The 13,224-nt window shown below is 46.2% G+C and overlaps 1 long non-coding RNA gene across 1 annotated transcript; it reads left to right on the plus strand.

The window, feature by feature from the left end:
- The first annotated feature begins 236 nt into the window (after window positions 1-236).
- On the plus strand, window positions 237-1,783 carry LOC125394805 (uncharacterized). The gene is made up of 2 exons (XR_007230350.3): window positions 237-584; window positions 922-1,783. It is a non-coding gene; the product is annotated as an uncharacterized LOC125394805 (long non-coding RNA).
- The last annotated feature ends 11,441 nt before the right edge of the window (window positions 1,784-13,224 follow it).

Genomic DNA, 13,224 nt, shown 5'->3' on the forward strand with positions numbered 1-13,224 from the left:
ATCTGCATTCCTACCCTTCACATGCAAGGCAAAAAAAGTGATCAAAAGAGATGGGTCCTTCCTAAATAATCAGAATCTGGCAGGAAAGACAGACAAGTTACACATCACAATGAGCCTAGGAAAGATTCCCCCACCTCCATGTGAGCAAATAAAAATAAATACAAGAACTTAGCCAGCCGTGGTAGGAGAGGCTATGGAGACACACTATCACTTTCAGCTATGGCATGTTTCCTATGTTAGTTATTTTTTAAGTATACCTTGTCCAGTGTATAAATTACTATATGCCGTACAGTTTAACAAACATATGATAAAGTGTTTTTGGATCTTGACAGTATTATTACCAACAGCAGAGAACATTCCCAACTACTGGACATTTTTATATCTACTCTTTGAGTGTTTCGCAGCTCTCGCGGGTCTTTGCGCGTTTTTAGGTTTCCGTCATGTCATCAATTCTGCATGATGTGCACGACTCCGGCGCTGTGCCCGTGCGGACTTCAGCTTTCGCTTCAGACCGAATCCGGCCCGGTTGCAGTTCCAGTTTCAAGAACCTCAGCTGAAAACACAAATTCGAATTGCTGCAGCCTGTGAGTTTCAATGGTTTCTCTTTTTTTCCCTTCTCCGTTTGGTTATAAAATACATACAGTCCTCTGTTTCTGCCCCCAAAGCCATACTTGATCTGGGGTGTTGATTCCCTCACCCCTCAGAGACCATTCAACTTTCATCTCAGTTCAGGGCTACCCCACAGTCGTTCAACTTTTAGAATACTCTTTTCCTGGTAGGAATAGCATCAACCTTTCCTGATGAAAGAGGTGTTTCTGATCTGGAACGTGGTTCACATGTTCCTTTTCTTTTAGGCTTGGTGAGTGGCATTTGCCAGCTGGTGTACGAACTTTTACTTTCCCTTTTTTCTGTCCTGAAAAGAACTGAAGGCCCCGTCTCTGGTGACCTGAGCTCATGGTTGGCAGTCCGTTTTCTATCAGCGAAATACTATCCCAAAGAATCAAAGCAAAACCAGCTGACTTCGTCAAAAGTCGGAGCCAAGGATCTGGAAACCACATTGCTTTTCTGCTTTCATTGACTGGACAATGGCACTAGCGCATTTTTTTTTTCTCCTTTCTGGAGATTGATGCCACTTGGGCTATGGCAGATTTTCAATATTTGTTCCAGGATGTGGCACTTCCTGGCCACATCTTCCTCCTCCTCCCCAGGATTGTCTAGTGATGGATGCCTCACCTCTTCTAATAACTACATCAGCAGATCGTCCTCCAGACCTTTCCCAGCAAACCCTCTGTCTAGCATACAAGTTCTACCCTGTCTGCACACATCAATGGCTCTTTTGTCTTCTGGGTTTTTTTTCTTAATTCAGCCAAGGACTCTAGCACTCTTCAAAGGTCAAATGTGAAGATCTGCTGTCTTACTCAGACAGAAAGTCTAACCAAGTGCCTATGCTTCCCTTTTCTATATCAAAGCAAAAGACCCCCCAATTTTGAGTAGGGGGGGGTCATTGTTTTATTGTCTTGGCTCAACCCCTAAAATGTTTGACCACCTTTGGACTTTTTCCTGAGTTTCCTTTCTGAGACTCAGGTACTCCTTGTCCAGTCTTTCCATTTTATTTTCTTACAAGCTAAGCTAAACTACATCGGTTAGAAACACCTTCTGGGACTTAGTTTAGTGTGTCTCCTCTCTCCTGAGGATTGTGCATCTCTCTCCCTGCGACTGTATTACAATTCTATTGAGACATATATAATTAACAAATGAAAATATGTCTATTTTAAATACAAAATGTGATGCTGTGATAACTGATCAGTCCTCTGTATTCATGGGTTCCACCCTGACATCAGTAACCAACCACACTGTCCCTGTGAAGCTGCAGTAACCAGCCTGTGGCTTCTGATCATGTAACCTAGTTAACTCCCCACTCTAGGTTACAGATTCCGCACTTTACTAACATTTGGAATGGGATTCTTATAATATGGAAACAGGCTCCGGCTGCACACATTATGTGCAAATACCCCTTGCCTGTGCAGTTGCGTTTTGCTAAGTGGCTTCATGTTGGAATCCCCACCCCCCCACACATACACACACTTATCTGAGGTGACCTTGGTCAGTCACTGTCTAAAGCCTGTCTAGTCTCACAGCTGAAGTATGAAGACCACCCCTTGAGGCCAGTTAGCTGCAGGGGCTAGGGAGAGAGACTGTGCCAACTTCATGCCGGAAAGGCTTCAGGAGAGTCAGCTCTCAATCTCGGCACCATCTCTCTCCTTCCTACTCAGCCATAACTCGGCCTGCTCGGGGCTTGTGTCCTGCTCAGTCACCTTCGCTTACACGTATGTCTGTTCCGGAGGAAAGAAATTCACACCTCATCCTCCTGTGCAGACATTCCTGGAGATATGTTGTGTATAACAGTCCTCCTGGGTTCCTGTTAGAGCATGGGCTCTGCTTTACTTCAGTCAGGGTATAAGGCATAGCTGTGAGGAGGTGTCCAGCACACAGCCTTCCTGTCCGGGCAACTCCAGACACTACTCTGTGCCTTCTGACCTTAACTCTTTGGTCTTGGCCTACTTGTCTCAGATATGACTCAGAACTAATCCCTGTAGACCAGCTAAAGAGTGGGTTTGCCCCCAGGCCCATGCCTACCTTCAGGCTGTCTTTATTCCCAAGGACCTTAAATAGTTTGAACACGGAAAAGGCTTCCCAGGCAGTGGAATGCACTCAGGAAGTAGAGAGGACATCGGTAAAGGATGGAAGCAGAAGTCATAGAGCAGCAGGACCCAGGCAAGGCTTATAGCGAGATTCAGGTTTTGGACAGTGATGAACTAACCAAGGCCCCGGACAAAGAAGGACTCACAGCAGGGGGAAAGCAGAGCCCAAGGCAGCAAGCAGACCTACCCCTGACAAAAGCAGCTAGTGAAGGGGAAAGAACTGAGTGCCAAGGCAGTTTTCAGTCCTGGGCCATCATCTGTAACATCCCTGCCTCTCTTGCTTTCCTCGTAGCCTTCCCATCACCCATGGCAACCTGCCTTCAGCTCTGTCCTTCATCACCTCACACAGTCAAACGAACTCAGTCAGTATCCTCTTTAGGGACTAGCATCCATCCCCGAGACACAAGCTAGCCACAGCTGCACCTGAGTCACATCTATGGCTGTCCACAGAACATGCCCCTGACCTTCGTCATCATTTTCAAATACCAGCCACAGAGCGGAATACCTGGCTGCAGCCACCCCAGCCTCTATAGCTTCACTGTGAAGTTTTCCCCACTGGGTATTTTCCTCATCTAGGAGCTCACACAGTCGTGGGAACATCTCTGTGTGGCCAGAGAGGTCTACGATGATCAAGGGAACCTGGAGGACTCAGGGTTTGAATAACAGTGCTGCCCACCAATGAACAGTGTTGGGTCTCTGATTACCTGCTCCCTACCCACAGACTGAAAGGCTTCATACATGTCTTGACAGCCTCCACCCTTCAGCTCTGAAACCCCAAGGCTCATGCCTTGCCCCTCATGTCCACGAGGCCAGGTTCCCTGTCCTGCTGTGTCAAACCCTTCTCTATCCCATGACGATCATGCTGGCCCCATCAGAAAACCTTGTTTCTCCCAGTTCCTCTCTTTTTCCTCACCTTTGCCGAAGTTGGTGTCTTCCCTCCAAAATTCTAGTTCCCTTCAGCCAACACCAAAACCCAGAGAGCCAGCAACGTCTTCCACCCCATGGATAACACAGCGGAACGGGAGGAGATGGGGTGAAATTGCCGATGTGTAGCATGTGTATCAAATGGCCCCCTTTCCTCTCTGTTAACCTCTGATGTCTCCACTAACTGCACTTGGGTGAGCAGCTGGTACCCAGTGTTAGGAATTTTTCCTAATGCGAGCTCTCTACCATGCAAAATTCCCAATCAAGACAAGTCAAAACAAGCCAAATTAAGAAATATCCAGGTTTAATGGGATTCCTGCGCTCTCGGGAGGCCCCGAGGGGGAACCAGGAGGCCGCAAACGACCACCGGGAGGAAGGAAAAGAGACCACGTGTTCTTCTTTTGGGGGTTCATTTAAATACTCTGTGGGAGTTGTCCTGCCTCCCTCCCCCCAGGTAGGGGTCAGGACCTGGCATCCTGGGATTTGGAGCCCAGACCAATACAACTCTCAGGCCTGGGATAGATGTGAGGGGCTGGGGTCTAAGCTCCCAACTTAATACCCACTCAGGCTACCGTTGTCCTCACTTTCCTTCCCGTAACCCTTGCTCAGCTATTAGGTTCCTCCAGGTCAGCATTAGTATGAGCGTCACCTAGGAACTTGTGAGAGATACAAATTCTCATAGTTCATCTGAGATCTTCCAAACTGGAATTGGGGAGTGGAGTCCACTTGGATGGTGCAAACACAGGCTTGCGAGTCACTGTCCTACACTATCAAACTGCTCGTGTTTCTGACTGCAGACTCCCGGTTGCTTCCTGGGCTTCTACTGGGTCAGGGATATGACTTCAGGGATGAGAGGGGCCTGCTCAGGCTGCTTCATCTGATTCTAACCACTGCTCAGCCTCCTTCTCCTGCCCTGCTTCCCTAAGTCTCCACTCCCCAGCCCCTTATTTCCAAGAGTAACAACGTCTTCTTCCTCCAGGGAAAGCTATTGGAGGCTGGGGTAGATTCTTTTTGGAATAGGAGCTCCAGGCATCATCTCTTACTGGCAATGTGGACCCAGGAAAGTCGGTTAGACGGACAATAGATAAATAATATCTGACTCTGGGCTCGAAAGATCAGCCAGCATTGCATTCCAGCTCCGCCCTAGATACTCACTGATAGCGGCTTGGACACAACTTTCCACCTGCATGCAAAGCCTCCGCTTGATTTGGTCTCCTCTTTCCAGACATCAGCCCACTCTGTGTTCCTTGCCAGTTCCACCCGCAGTGGGTGTTCTCTGCCACGGCATGAATGTATTCCACAATGAGACACCTATTCTCGCCTCGCTCAGAAGTTTCTCTGATGCAGAACTATCCCCACTCAGAACCATCACTGCCTCAGGACCAGCTGCGTTCAGGAGCCTGAAGAGGAAACTCTGGCAAAAAAAAAAAAAAAAAAAAAAAAAAAAAAAGGTGGTTTATGCTGAAGAGCTGCTGGGTAAACAATGGAGGGTTCTTCAAGGAACACTGCCTTAGTCACAAAACAATAGATCAAAGGGAGCCTTGGTCAGCCAAGGGGGTGCTAACAAAGGAGAAAGAGCTGCTGCTGTTACAGCTGGGAAACACCTGTCATGGAAGGACCGGGGGGGGGGGGGGGGGGGGGCCTGAAGAGGTCCTTTTCCTTCTGTGCTCTATGAAGGAAGTTCAGCGCGGCACTTGAGGCAGACTGGACCCGAGAAGATGCACAGAGGTCTTAAGGAAGCAGAGAGGAGAGCGCCAGGGACTGGATCCTGCAGGTGAACGAAAGAATAAGGAAGTTATGCTTGCTAAAGCTGAAGACCACGTGGAAAATTACAGCCCTGTGTATTCTCCCCCAGCTCCCCGACCCCCACTCACCCCGATAGCCTGCAGGTGGGGTCAAGTCCCAGAAACTAGACTTGAACGTCTATTGCTGACTGTTCACCCTCAGGTTCTCTCACCAGATGCTTTCAGTACGTTTGTCAAGCTGGGAAGAGCCATGAGTCAGCCCCTAACCAGGGAGAGGGAGGGAGGAGAACCTGACTGCCAGGTGATGCCTGTGATTTTACAAGAGAAAGTCTGCAGCACACACCGTGGACCACATGGGTCCACCTGCGGGGCCAGGGGATAAGGTCAAGTCTATGGCCCAGAAGCTCGAAGGAGTGAACAAACTGGAGCGCCCAGGAATCCTGCTTTGCATGGGTCCTGTTGCCGTCTTCCTCGTTCCCCGCGCGGCTCGCTTTACTGAGATTAAGAAATCAACAACCACTGTTTTTAAATTTTCCTGACAGAAGTACAAAATGATCCCACTAGGCAGTATGCAAATTTCTTTTTTCCAGCCCGGCAAAAGCCTGGGGTGTTCTCACATCACTCAGGAGGGTGGAAATTGAATAAGGTGGCCTGGCTGTACTCATTTACATCAGCAGTTAGACCACTAGCAAAATTAAAGGGTTTTTTTCTAGTGTGATGACCTAGAATTCCTCTTTGGTTCACGCCTCCCTCCCTTCCTCTAAGGTCATGCTGGGTTTTCTTCCTTCCTGTGTCCATCTTTCTGATATTACCAGCTCATACCAAGCTCACATCACTGTGCCTCTATTTCCCTGGTCTGCCTAATCTCCCTGACCCTGATCCTGCTCCTCTCCTGGAGTTTAGAGACGCCGGGTTGCTCAACAGATGGAATCTTCCCGTAGCACTCCAGCCCAGCCCGGCAACAGAGCGGCTTTTCCCCACCTTCTGTTCGTCCGTCATCGCTCACCTCAGCCAGTGTCTCTCCTTCCAATATCCGCCTCCTGGGCCACAGCTAGCCTCTTCTCAAGGCTTCACCCCTCTGCACCTCCCTGGGCTGTTTCTGAGTCACAGGACAGGAAATCTACAACCTGACTTAACAGCGGGGCCGAAGAACTCAGTTTCCAACAGAAACATGTTAAACCTTGTCGGTCTGGTCCACAAACACAGCTCGCGACAGTTCATTTAATCAACTTGAGTTTATTGAGAACCACCTGGGGGATAGGGAAGCACACCCTGGGTGTGTCTGCAATGGGTTTCCAGAAACAATTAGATCACCAGTGTGCTGACCTAATCAATGGATTCATAATCTTTTGATGAATTCATATCACAATATCATTATTGGGAAGTGGTGAAAGCTAGGAGGTAAGGCCGTCTAAAGGAAGTGGGTCAACGAGGGTGTGTTGTTGGGGATGTCTCACCCTGATTCCTTTACTCTGCTTCCTGTTCACCATAAAAAGGTTCCTCTGCCACATGCTCCTGCCTCCACGACGCTTTGCCCAACCCATGGAGCTGAGCATCTGCAGACTAAACCCCATGAAACTGTGCCAAAATAAATCTCTCCTTCTTTAAGTTGGTCTTTCAGGTGTTTTGTCAGAGCAATGCAAAACTAACTGATACGTAGCCTAGAGCCAGGATGGAGCCAGGCCACAGTGTTAATGGCTCTCCCTCCTTTCCAAGGTTCTAGGAGGTAGGATACTCACAGGACTACTCTGAGAGCCCACAGCTCAGCCAAATCTCTGTTCTATCTCTCCCTGCCCAGGGCACAGGGAAGGCTACCTCACCCTTTCAAATTGGAGCTTCCAGGGTGAAGCGGCCAGAAAAGATTTGTGTTATGGAATAATCGTTTTGTACACTGTGAAGATGTGTTGCTCTCATTGGTTTAATAAAGAGTTAAATAAATGGCCACTGGGTGGAGGTGGCACATGCCCATAATCCCAGCAATGGGGAAGCAGAGGTAGGTGGATCTCTATGATTTTCCAAGCAGCCTGGTCTACAGAGTAAGTACCAGGACAGACAACAAAGCTTCACAGAGAAACCCTGTCTCAATAAAACCAAAATACCTAAATGGCTAATAGCTGGGCAGAAAGAGGTTAGGCAGAATTTGTGGACAGGGAAAAAACTCTCTAGGATGAAGGAGGACAGAGTCTCCAGGCAAATGCACAGGAAGCAGGATATGTACAGGAGGTAACAAGGCATGAGTCATGTGGCAACATGTAAATTCATAAAAATGAGCTAATGTAATTGTAAAAGCTAGTTAGCAACAAGTCTAAGCTATTGACTGAGAATTTATTAATAATAAGTCTCTATGTTGTTACTTGGGAGCTGGCTGGTGGTCCAGAATATTTCACCTACAGATTTGGCTTATAGAGAAGGCCAAACGGCAAAAAGGAGGTGAGGAGTCAAGGTCGGGTGGAAGAGAAGATGAACTACATCAGCAGAGGAACCAAACTTTAGTTAATCATATGGGTAAGGCTGGTACAAATATGTCTCACCACTGCAGACAGCCCAGAATACACATGACCTCAAACAAGAGGCCTGCTGCTGGAACTCTGAGCACCGTGTCTCCATGTCTACTATACTTCCTCCTAGAGGCCAGTGATTACAGGACCCACCTGGTTAAATGAGCCAAGCACTGGGCATGTGGCATGCCTGGCACAGTACAAGTGTTCAGTATGTGCTGTACTGTTCCTGTCGTGACAGGTAGAGGAAGAGTTAGGACAGTTCACCCCTTCCTTCATTCATCCAGATCATATTTACTAGCCACCTGCTGTGAGTCAGAACATGTCTCAGAAACCAGATGTTAGGTATTCAGTAGGTGGCCATGGTAAGGCATCATAAATGCTAAGCAAAGACAAGGAGGAAATTAGAAGCAAAGGAGGAAAGAGGAAACAACAGGTCTACAGAGGGAGTAGTCAGAAAAGGTCAAAGCCGAAGGGGATGAAAGTGAACCAGGGGGGAGGGGGAGGAGGACAGGTCATTAAAGAGGTGACAAACCACTCCAAGGCAGGGCTGTGTGCTAAACCATCAGACTCGGGTCTGACCAAACCTTGCCCAAAACAGAGACATAGAAACACAGGTGACAGAGTGGCAAGACACACATCAACCTGGGCATATGACCAGCAAATGTAAAACTAGAAGAAATTCCATGGGAAGAATGGCCTCATGGTCTTTTAAGGGGAAAAAAGATGACAGTGTTTCTGTAGATTAATAAAGACAGATATATCAAATATGGACCAGTTCTACTAGAAACAACCCTCTTAGATCCTAATTCAAGCAAACAAACCACCTGTTGGCCATCACATTATAACTAGGAACATGTAGAACATGTAAACTATAACCAGGTAATTAGAAGAAGAAGAAGAAGAAGAAGAAGAAGAAGAAGAAGAAGAAGAAGAAGAAGAAGAAGAAGAAGAAGAAGAAGAACAAGAAGAAGAACAAGAACAAGAAGAACAAGAAGAAGAAGAAGAAGAAGAAGAAGAAGAAGAAGAAGAAGAACAAGAACAAGAACAGGAACAAGAACAAGAACAAGAAGAACAAGAAGAACAAGAAGAACAAGAAGAACAAGAAGAAGAACAAGAACAAGAAGAAGAAGAACAACAAGAAGAAAAAATAATGTAAACTATAACCAGGTAATTGATAGAAGAAGAAGAAGAACAAGAAGAAGAAGAAGAACAAGAACAAGAACAAGAACAAGAACAACAAGAACAACAAGAAGAACAACAAGAAGAACAAGAAGAAGAAATAATGTAAACTATAACCAGGTAATTGATAGAAGAAGAAGAAGAAGAAGAAGAAGAAGAAGAAGAAGAAGAAGAAGAAGAAGAAGAAGAAGAAGAAGAAGAAGAAGAAGAAGAAGAAGAAGAAGAGAAGGAGAAGAAGAAATTGAGGGAAATAGCCTGAAACATTCCAAGCTTTAGGATAAACTTGAATTGTTCTACTGAGCCTAGCAAGAGACATCCTGAAATCCTTCTGGCTGAGATAACATCTGAAACCTGCTTCTGAAATAATTATGGCTGAGGGGGGTGCGTAGTTATAGTGTTAACCCCACTGGTTAAGATAAGGCCACTACCACAGTTTAAAGCCAGATTTGAAGCCAGCTTTAATTAAATCCTGGCCAGGTAGATGGGCTCTGGCCAGGTCCGTCTCTGGTTCCCCAGAAAAATGGCCCAAATCAAGTTTTGCAGTGGCTTAAGTAGTTCCCATCGGGTCCAATCAGGGCAAGAGTACATCCTCACATATTTCCTGCATGTGACCCTCCCACCCACATGTGACCAAGTAGATGGGTCACACAAACTTGTTTAGGGGAGTGAAAACAGGTGACTCGTTATCTCCATGAAACAATAGCCTCCAGCATTTCAGGAACTCTCTGTCCTAGGGCAAGGGGCTTGCAGATCAGAGGCATTTTTGTTTCACGGATCTCTAAGGCATAGTAATTAAAACTTAAAATGTAACTTTGGCTCTCACAATGGGTGAAAACAGACTTGGGAAGTAGAGGCAGGAAGATCAGCTCATAACTACACAGTGAATCCTAGGCCAGCCAGGGCTACATAATACCTTATCTCAAAATGAAATAAAAGCCAAAGGCAAAATCATACCATATAGAAAAAAGCTAAAGGGAAGGTGGGGATCTGGAGAGCTGTCTTGGGGGTTAAGAGCACTGGCTATGGGGGTCCTGGCTTCAACTTCAAACACCCACATTTCACAATCATCTGTGACTCTAGTTCTAGGGAGATCCAATGTCCTTTTCTAGTCTCCTCAAACAATAAGCGTATACGTGGTGCACAGACATATGTGCAGGCAAAACGCCCATAGCAAAAAAAAAAAATTACTTTTAAAGAAAAGCTAAAAAATGCAGTCAGTTCAGTTATAGATGTGTGTGGATTTATGTAGGTGAAGATCCCTTGTCAGGTAGGAACCCATTCAATGTTTATCTTTTATCTCAAGGGTTAAGTGCCATGTTTATTGAGTCTTGTCTTGTCTGTTGGTTTTTTGGCTCTGACATTTACGTTTGATGGTACTAACTTTTTGTCCAGAAATAATGCAAGAGCTGGAGATGCTGTCGCAAGTAAGGCACTGCCCTCCTCAAAGGCGCCAATCTTCAGCTTAATTTGAAGGAAGGACGTTGGAGAGGAAAGGGGGGAAGGAAAGAGAGAGAAGGGGGAAGGGAAAGAAGAAATGAAAGGGACCTGGATTCTTGGTTGTACACACAAGGTTACCCACTAGCTTTGTCTTTCCAAAGTCACCCTGTTCTCCCAGGGGTGACTGGCCACTTCCAATATGACATCTTACTATAGTAGTTCTGGTGGCCACAGGGCTTATGAGAGGGAGACTGTGGACCTGAAACTTCTGAGAAGTCAAGGAGCCCTCTGGTCCCTGCAAGGCAGGCACATAGCTTCTCATTCCCAAATTCCTGTGTTCTGGAAGCTCAGCCCCAGGCTATACTGGTAAGTACCTCTAACAGGCCTGGGAACATTCCTGTTCTTGCCCATCTTGGCCCACTTCCTTGTGAGCTTGCATGAGAACAAGACAGCTCACCCACCTCTAATTCCAGCCTCTTGCACAGGACAAAACACCGTTCTGCCTCAGCAAACCCATCTTCCTTTCCCAGCACTTAAGAAGCTTTCGATGGCAGGGCTCAGCTCACGCATCTGGAAGTTTCCCTATATCGGTCTCTCCCAGACGCGAAGACTGACCCATTCATGAGATTCACACTCCCTCTACTTTGCAAGCCAAATACTCTTGACAGCACAGCCCAGGATCATGTGGAATTCTTTTTGTTAAGTAGTACAAGAGGAAGGTTTGTGGATCTGATAGCTTCCGCGGATATTTTGCTCTAAGTTTCAGAAAGGACTGGGAAACAGCACACTGGCCCTAGAAGCTCCATATAGCAGTGGGACCCTTTAACAGCCTCCTTCATCCCTTCCTCATTATAATCCCTTAATGTCACCCTCTTTTCACAGGGAACCATCTTGTCTTTACCATCTTAGTATTTCTGAGAAACTAACTCTATGTAGTTGTGTGGCTTATATCAATACACAAGCTTCTCCTCTCTTGTTCTCTCCCCCTACAGACAGACAGCATCCCTCTACAGACAGACAGCATCCCCCTGTAGACCTTCTCTCCCCCTACAGACAGACAGCATCCCCCTGTAGACCTTCTTCTCTCCCCCTACAGACAGACAGCATCCCCCTGTAGACCTTCTTCTCTCCCCCTACAGACAGACAGCATCCCCCTGTAGACCTTCTTCTCTCCCTCATGGACATCATCTGCTTGCTGTGACATTTATTATGTTTACCAGAAGACACAATACTCGGGAAAGAAAACCGTGACACGCCCAATAAAACACTGTTTGATGAGGGGCAACAAGGAGGGGGAAATCTTCATACTAGATTTTCAGAACTGCAACTAGCCAGCTAGAAGGCAGCTTTTGCCTCGCAAAACCTTAGTTTGTCCCTCTGTAAAACAACGTATAGGGACAAAATTGTCTCCCTGACTTTTTTTCTGCTTCGAAATGCTTTTATCTTTTCAATTCACAGGGCCCTTCCATTCTTCAGTTGGCTCTAGCACCTCCTTAACAAGAAAGGAACACCTGGAAAAGCAAAATAAGATAAAATACCAAGAATAACTATACGAGGAAATATTTATGTATAGATATGAGAGACACAAATGACCGCTAAATATATGAAAAGATGCTGAGCCTCACTAGCAAATCAGGAAGGTCACACCTTTACTCCCAGCAGAGGTAGGCAGAGCTCTGTGAGTTCAAGGCCAGCCTGGCTACATAGAGTCCCAGGACAGCCAGGGCTGCATAGTGAAATCCAGTCTCAAAATAAAATTTCAGATTAAAGTAAGATAAGTTTGGCCCTCTTTGAGGTAGAGTTGTGAGCCCATGACATAGGTTCACACTGTGCTATATCACTGTAGGAGAGGTAGAACGGGGTAGGGGGGTAGAGACACGACTGCATTCAAACTTGTCTTCTACAGAACAGTAGGTTACAATATGTTTTGTCCAGAGACTGATTAAAAGCACCTAGCTTCTCTTTACAAATCTGCTCCTTAGGTTTGTATTACAAAAAAACAAAACAAACAAACAAACAAAAAAGCCTTAGCTCTTCTGTCACCAGAAACTGTATTTGCATCTGGCAGCATCCCTGGGTACAGCTTTCCTCCCTTTCGCACCTGGATTGTGTTGCAAGGTGGAAGTTTACTTCCCTACCTTCCCTGCCACCCTCCCAACACACACCAAGAGAGGCCCTACAAAGGTATGACTCCTGGGTTGACATCTTCTTTCCCATCTGAGTCAAACATGTAATCCAGGCTGAGCAATGGGAGGAGCCCACTGTCTTCCTTGCACAGAACTTCCATCTGATTTTCAGTGTTCTTTAGGGTCTAAACAAGGAAGGGTTGGGGGGAATCCCAGCTCAGCCATAGCACAAGGAAAGCAAGCCCATTAGTGTGTAGGGAGCTATCTATCTAAACAATACCTGAGCTTGGAAGAGAGGGCACTGCCTCATGAAGAAAGTGGGGTGCCCAGGGGAATCTCAATCCTTGCAAGATAATGTACTTTAGAATACAAGTGACGGCCCAAAAAGTTTCAGAAATAGACAGTTCTGACACAAAATGTAAACTTTACCTGCAAGTGTGCAGGTTTTCCAAACACAGTAAAATCTGTACTAGAATTCCAGAAATCCTGTCTCAAAAAAAACAAAAACAAAAAACAAACAACAAAAAAAAACCTGTACTAAAAAAAAATGTTGGATTGAGCTATGTTGGAAATTCTGTTGACATTAAACTTTTTTTTAAACATACTCATC

Source organism: Myodes glareolus, chromosome 14 (assembly GCF_982192425.1).
Source record: "Myodes glareolus chromosome 14, mMyoGla1.1, whole genome shotgun sequence".
Taxonomy (NCBI): domain Eukaryota; kingdom Metazoa; phylum Chordata; class Mammalia; order Rodentia; family Cricetidae; genus Myodes; species Myodes glareolus.